Source organism: Triticum urartu, chromosome 4 (assembly GCF_003073215.2).
Source record: "Triticum urartu cultivar G1812 chromosome 4, Tu2.1, whole genome shotgun sequence".
NCBI lineage: Eukaryota > Viridiplantae > Streptophyta > Magnoliopsida > Poales > Poaceae > Triticum > Triticum urartu.
Window position 1 is genome coordinate 588,597,329 of NC_053025.1, and position 8,231 is coordinate 588,605,559.

Sequence of the window (8,231 nt, forward strand, 5' to 3'; positions counted from 1 at the left end):
GATCAAAGATTCCTTCTTATGTAACCGACTCCATGTAAACCCTAGACCCCCTCGATGTCTATATAAACCGAAGGGGATAGTCTGGAAAGGACAACACATGTACTCATTACCATATTCCTAGGCTAGGCTTCTAGGGTTTAGCCATTATGATCTTGTGGTAGATCAACTCTTGTAATACTCATATTCATCAAGATCAATCAAGCAGGAAGTAGGGTATTACCTCCATAGAGAGGGCCCAAACCTTGGTAAACATCGGTTCCCCGCGTCTCATGTTACCATCGATCCTACACGCATAGTTCGGGACCCCCTATCCGAGATCCGCCGGTTTTGACACCGACATTGGTGCTTTCATTGAGAGTTCCACTGTGCTGTCGGTAGAAGGCTTGATGGCCCCTTCGATCATCAGTAATGACGTTGTCCAGGGAGAAACCTTCCTCCCCGGACAGATCTTTGTATTCGGCGGCTTCGTACTGCGGGCCAACTCGTTTGGCCATCTGGAGCAGATCGACAACTACGCCCCTGGCCATCAGGTCGGATTCGAAAGCTTGAATTATGTTGCGGACATCCGGGGAGATTTGATCTTTGATGGATTCGAGACCGTGGCAACCGCTCCCCATTGCCTCGATGAACATGGCTTAAACCTGTCATCGGGCCACATCCAGGAGATAGCTCTTGTAGTAGCTCTGGCCTTAAATCCGGAGCAGATCAAGTCGCCCGAAGATGGGAAGCTCGACCCCATCACGGGGGCTACTGATTCCGTGGTGCTGGAGCCGCACGTAGATTCCACTTCATACGGTATCCGCATCAACGGAACCTCGGACTCACCTCCGACGTCGAACTCCGAACCCTGTGAGCCCGCGTATACCGAACTCGATCGGTTATCGATCTTCAAGTTCATCGCCGCAGATGTCTTCCAACACTCGCCCATGGGTGACATACTAAACTCGCTAAAAAACCTATTCCTGGCAAACGACCCGTCGCCGAACTATGTTCGGTTTGAACTTTCAGCGGACGATGGAGAATTTTGTTTCCCACCCACCACCCACTTCGTAGCCACTACTAAAAACCTAACCAACACACCCGACCCCCGCCCCGAAGACATCGATGGTGTGGACGATGATGGGGGGCAAGGCCAGAGCTTACTACCCGCTCGACATAGGATGACCACTTCCTGGTATGACGTGTGTATGATAGACACACCTTACAGCGCTCTCGACGATGACAAAGAGGATCCGGTCAAGAATAAACCGCCTGGCACACATCCCGGACACCGGCGCCCTAGGTCACATCGCCCAAGAGAAAACACTGCTAGCACCAGAGAAGACGATACTTCGTACAACAAAGACCATGTTGAGATAGAATCCGAGCAGGAGGAACAGGAAGGCGGGCAAGATAGCTCTAATGAATAGACCACATATGGGGACTCGGAGGACAGCAATTATCTCCCACTCTCCGAGAAAGAGGAGATCCTCGACAACGAGGATTTTATCATGCCCAAGGGACCTCTCAAGCAGGAGCGCTTTAAACGCCAGCTTATAGCCACTGCAAGGAGCCTAAGAAAGAAGCAGCCACAGCTTCAAGCAAGCCAAGATTCGTTCAATGATAGATGGACCAAGGTCTTGGCCGCCGAAGAATACGTCCTTAGCAGCCCAGTCAAAAGCCACCCCAAGGATAGGTGGCTCCCTCAACACGATGGCAGAGCGATGGAACCTATACCACCATCGAACAATGCGGCGGGCCGACCACAATTCGGTCCAGACAAAGCAGCAGCCCAAGCAGAGCACCATACCAATCCATCTGGCCGTCAAAACAAAACAGCTCGGGGGAGTACCCACGATATCAACCAAGACACGGAGGGACGCACAAGATCAATGTACATATCACGAAGATATACCCCGATCGACGATGATGGTCACCTATTCGGACGCTATAAAGCCAACCATGCCCGGTCCGAGCACCGTAAACGGAGCCCGCCGGAGGTGCTTCATAGTGTGGCCCAACATAGAGGATCCGCACACCCTCTCTGCTTCACTAACGAAGTAATGGAGCATGAATTTCAAGACGGGTTTAAACCCATTAACATCGAATCATACGATGGAACAATAGATCCCACAGTATGGATCGAGGATTACCTCCTCCATATTCACATGGCCCGCGGAGACGACCTCCACGCCATTAAATACTTACCTCTCAAGCTTAAAGGGCCAGCTCGATACTGGCTAAACAGTTTGCCAGAAAATTCTATTGGCAACTGGGAAGATTTGGAAGACGCCTTTCGAGACAACTTCCAAGGAACGTATTTCCAGCCATTATACGCCGATGACTTAAGTCACATTGTCCAGGAGCCCGGCGAGTCAGCCAGGGAGCTCTGGACCAGGTTCTTAGTCAAAAAGAACCAAATTGTCGACTGTCCGGATGCATAAGCCCTTGCGGCCTTCAGACATAGCATCCGGGATGAATGGCTAGCGCGTCACCTCGGCTAGGAAGGACCCAAATCCATGGCAGCCCTTACCGCTCTAATGACCCGCTTCTGCGCGGGAGAAGACAATTGGCTTGCTCGTGAAAGCAACGACGCCAGCGGCCCGGGCACTTCCGAAATCCGAGATGGCAACAGCAAGCCACGACGAACCGAACACAACAGTCGTAGTAATATACGCGACATAGCGATGCACGCCGGATTTCACAATCCGAAGCCCGGTCAATGGAAGAAGCCACTAAAGGCAAACCAGGATGGACCATCCACCCTTGACAGGATATTGGACCGACCTTGTCAGATTCACGGTCACCCTGATAGGCCAGCTAATCATACTAACTGAAACTATTGGGTCTTCAAGCAGGCAGGCAAGCTTAACGCTAATAACAAGGGGAGGAGGCCGCCAGGCGATAAAGACGACGGACCAGCTCGCCAGCAGAACGCCAGGGGCCAGAAACAGTTTCCCTCCGACGTTCGACCACTTCAGGAACGCGAATAGGAGTTCGTCCTCCGCGACCCACGTACTGTACTGGCAAAATTTGCACCACACCCACATCACTACGCACTCAAGATACCATGGGCATCGGCGGAAGCACAATACGGACAACCCTACAAGCATTCCATAACGTTTTTATCTGTTTACCTTATTTTTCCGTATCATCCCTAAAGAACAGGTGACCAGCTGGACAACATCTACAACTGACTCTATCGGGGTTCGGATCCGTATGCTCACCTAAGGGGCTACTTCCATTAAGGATTCCCCACCCCGAGGATGGGCGACGCAGACGTGCGACAAGAGGTCCAAAATAAAAAAATTGGACCACACTCTTTATTCCGAGCCTGTACTATGCCCTCTTTCCTCTGATCCCGGCCCCAAGCATGTCAAATAGCTGGGTCCGTGGTTTCTCTCTGTTTATTATATATATACATAAATTTATCATTGGCACATCGCTCCATTCACAGTAAGTATCATCTGAACCGATCCTTCATACTCTTTCAATAATAAGTATGGCCTTAACGGCTGCTTTGCAGATGCACCTTGGCATACCCTGCCAGGGGCTTGGCATGGGAATGAATGAGCTGCCAAGAAAAGTTCGAATGGCTCTATAGCGTACTTCGGCGCCGCAAGTTTGTCCTTGTATGCATCAGCTCCGAATCATTGTCTTGGGTCAATAGTTGGGTTCCCGGCTCCTGTGTTTGCTACCCTACATTCCGTTCTATCGGCTAGGGTAGTAAAGGGAGAACAATTGCGATTCTGCCCTGGCCTAAACCGGATGAGCACCTCAATAGAGAAAGCCGAAAATTGACTGTCATAATGTGGCAAGAGCTAGTCAACCACTTGATGACTTATTGGAATCTTTAGCGATTCTCCGTGTAACACGAGGGATCTTTTTCAGATCATATATGCAAGGCACCACACGCCGCATACACACCAGGGGCTATGTCGTAGCCCCACCATAAAACTCTTATGGTTAAGTGAAAGTGTTAATGCCTTATAGTCCGATTGCCTGGTTCGCCGCATTATCACCTCCTTCATGGACCAAGACGTTGGATAAAGAGTGATTAAATGCTTTTCCGAACACCCCCGTACTTCCTACGAGGGGGTTGAAGCCGACGACTGGAAAAACTTTCAGATTATATTAAAACGACCGCACAGGAGGAATTCAAGCTTTTCGAGCAAAACATAAATAGATTAACTAAAAATTGTCTTTTACAATCATCATACACCTCACTCGAACATTATGTTTTTCGAGCATTGACCCTCTATCAAGCGGGCGGCCTCCAGGATGTCTTCAAAATAACGCTCCGGTCCGGACGGTCCTTGCCTTCAGGCGGACCCTTCGTTGCGACATCGATGGCCTTCATCTTTCCCCAGAATGTCTTGACTCGGGCAAGGGCTATCCGTGCACCTTCAATGCACGCCGATCGCTTCGCATCATCGATTCGCGGCACCACATCGACAAGCTTCTGCACCAAACCGAAATAGCTACTCGGCGGAGGCTCGGTTGGCCACAGCCGGATTATAACATCCTTCATGGCAGCGCTAGATACCCTATGAAGTTCGGCCCATTGGGACATCTGTTCATTGAGCAGCAGCGGGCGCTTCGACGCACCGAACTATGACCAAAAAAGCTTCTTCGTTGCATATCCAGCTCGCGCTTGGTAATATCGCGCTGCATCAGAAGAACTCTTCGGCAAGTCCAAATACTCGTCTGAAGAACTCCACACTTGGTTCAGCTGAGCATAGTCCGGGCCGCCGAACTTAGTCTGCAGCAGAAAAGGCTTTCCAGCCACTATCTCTTTCGCCTGCCGAACCTCCTCACTGAGTGCTTGGATTCTGATCGCGCTTCTCTTGCCTCCTGTCGGGCCTTGTCCAGTTCAGCCGTTAAGGCTTTATTCTCCTTCTCAAGAAATTCGCAGCGGCTAGTAGCATTCTCCAAAGCGAGTGTCATCGTGGATACCTTCTCCTCACCCTGGCATCGCGCAGCTTGTTCGGCCTTCAGTTCAACCGATGATCCTCCAGCGGCAGCATCACTAAACCGGGCCTGCTCCTTGGCCCAGATTAGCTCCGCCCGATGAGCCTCCACGGCGGCAGCACCATCTGCATTTCATGCACATTTCATATAAAGCTCTTTCCCGCGTCAAGCGCACTAGTGTAAAGAATGCTCGAAATACATACCTTGCGAGTCGTCAAGACACATGTTGATCAATGCAATGTCATCCTCCGCAATATCCAACTTTCGCTGCAGTCCGGCCACTTCCGTATTTCGGACAGCCACAGGAGGGGAAGCAGCCTATATTTCAAATTAACCCAAGGTTAATACCTGAGCATATCTCTTCGATCCTCCGATCGCTTCCTTCGGAAGACAATCCGAGTCTCAGGGGCTACTGCATATACAACAGGTGCATTCTGTCAATAAAATTCAATTGACAAAGCTACATCACAAACCTCAAAACCTCTTAGAAGGCTCGTGAAGGCCTCGTTCAATCCACTCTTCGCGGATAGAACCCTTTTGACCACCAATGTCATCAAGGTATGGTGCTCTTCTGAAATGGATGCTCATTGTAGCAAGCCCGTCAGCATTTCCGGTGCTCCTGGGTCTTCGGAAACCGCCGCCGGAGTATGGCATTCCTATGAAGGAACCCCCTTACTTGCCTCTAGAATCGTCTCTGGCTGTAAACCGGACGGTTCGGGGACGCCAGTCTTGATCCCAGATCCCCGAGTGGCAAAGGCACCACCTTCGGGTAACGCCTTCTTCGTTTCTTGTACTACTTGGTGTTCGGGAGGAGCCCTTTGGGACGATACCTCAGTATCATCCCCCCTATTGGGCGATGAGGCCGGAGAAGGCGTGTCACTCTCCATCATCTCTGGAAGATGATCTCCCGAGGAGGAGGACGATTGAGAAGCACCAGGCGTTAATCTGCGTGGACGAACATATATCGGATGATTACTTCACTAATAGGAAAAGAATGAGGTGCGTTTAAAGTACCCCAGCCTCGCTTACGGTTTGCCTCGAGGTTCGTCCTCGTCATCAAGCTCTACAACAGCCTCGCTCGTCCGGCCCAAGCCGCTCGACGATGGTGTTTTTCCTCTCTTGGAAGGCTTCCCCTCCTGATCTTCGGAGGCGGCCCTCTTCTTGCCCTGGAGGGCTCCCTCTGCACTCTTACCCTTGGGCAAAAGAATTTTGGTTTCCCCGAACGCAGCCACCTGGTACGGTGTCGGCATCAGCATTCTCATCAGCAGGGCGGTCGCAGGGCCTTCGGGAAGAGGCGCCGGACACCAGATTAGCACTTCTTACTTTATCCAATCCTATACAGGGACAGATTGTTCAGTATCTTGTTAAGAGATGCCTGAATGGAAGGTGCTCGGATATTGAGTACTTATTGAAGTGTCCGGATGATTGCAGTCAAGACCAACATCTTCGGTGGTGTACAGCCATTGCTCTCGTTCCCCGAAATATAATTTCCACATTCCTTCATTTGTAGTGCCGAAGAAGTGCTGTAGAGTCCGCCGCCCTTCTGGGTTAAACTCCCACATACGGAGAGGCCGCCGCTGACATGGCGGGATCCGACGGACTAGCATTACTTGAGTGACGTTCACAAGATCAATGCCCTTCTCGGTAAGACTTCAGATGCGACTTTGCAGAGCCTGCACTTCATCGACGGATCCCCAGTCCAATCCCTTATTGACCCATGAAGCGAGCTGAATTGGAGGACCGGATCGGAACACAGGTGTAGCCGCCCATTTGGATCCCCGCGGCTTGTTGATATAAAACCACCTCTGCTGCCATAGGTCCGGAGATTTGGCGAAAGATCCTTCGGGCCAAACCGCGCCGGCCAGCTTGCCTATTATGACGCTGCCGCACTCTACCTGCTCCTCCTCTGCCACCTGCGGCCTCACACCAAAGGTCTTGAGCCACAAACCAAAGTGCGGAGGAGTCCTGTGTAAGGCCTCACACGTGACGATAAATGTCGAGATGAGGAGAACAGAGTCCGGGGCCAGATCGTGAAAATCTAGCCCATAGTAGAACATGAGCCCCCGGACGAAGGGGTTAAGCGCGAACCCAAGCCCGTGAAGGAACTGGGATACAAATACCACCCTCTCGCTATATCTGGGGGTCGGTATGACTTGCCCTTGTGCCGAAAGCCGATGAAAGATTTTCGGGGTATGATACCTCGCTACACGAAGCTTCGCAATATCCTCCTCTGTGACAGAAGAAGCCACCCACCGGCCCTGGCGGTTGGATCAGGACATGACTAGGGCTGGTGGCGATTGGAACCCGAGGGTTGGAACTTGGGGTGGCTGGGGTTGAGGAAGGAGCAAGCGCAAGGGGAGAAGAAGAGACTGGGTCTCTATATAAAGGCCCCGAATACTGGGCGTCTCCCCCGGGGTCTCTGAACTTACCTATCACCAAGGAGTTGTACCCGGGGGACAGTTGGGTTACCCACGCCTACATTAATGAAGATCCTGTAAATAAAGGGACACGATCTCTGCCTTGACGAGACGTGCCAGTAAAACCGCGCCCCGAGACGTGGGGCGGCTCACTAGCTGACGGTTGGAAATAGTAACCGGGCAGGCATGATACGACATCGTGAACAGTTGTCAATAAGTTGGGCTCGTGGGATATTATATTCTCTGCAATTATGTACACAGGTCCGGATATACTTACTTCGTCCGAAGACTATTCTGGAATTCGGAAGGAGGGAACCCGCCTTGCAATGCCGAAGACAAATCTGTGCGCCAGACTCCTCGTCATTGAAGCCAGGTTTAGGGGCTATTGAGGGAGTCCTGGGCAAAGGGGTCCCCGGGCGTCCGGCCTGTTATCCATGGGCCGGACTGATGGGCTGTGAAGATCGAAAACCATACTCGTGTCCGGATTGGACTCTACTTGGCGTGGAAGGCAAGCTTGGCGACCGAAGATTCCTTCTTATGTAATCGACTCCATGTAAACCCTAGATCCCCTCGGTGTCTATATAAACCGAAGGGAATAGTCCGGAAAGGACAACACATGTACTCATTACCATATTCATAGGCTAGGCTTCTAGGGTTTAGCCAGTACGATCTCATGGTAGATCAACTCTTGTAATACTCATATTCATCAAGATCAATCAAGCAGGAAGTAGGGTATTACCTCCATAGAGAGGGCCCAAACCTAGGTAAACATCGTGTCACCCGTCTCCGAGATCGTAATCCCACCAACTAACTTGAGCCAGCAAATTATTTCCTTTCTTTAGGTTGTCCTTTCACCATGCGGCT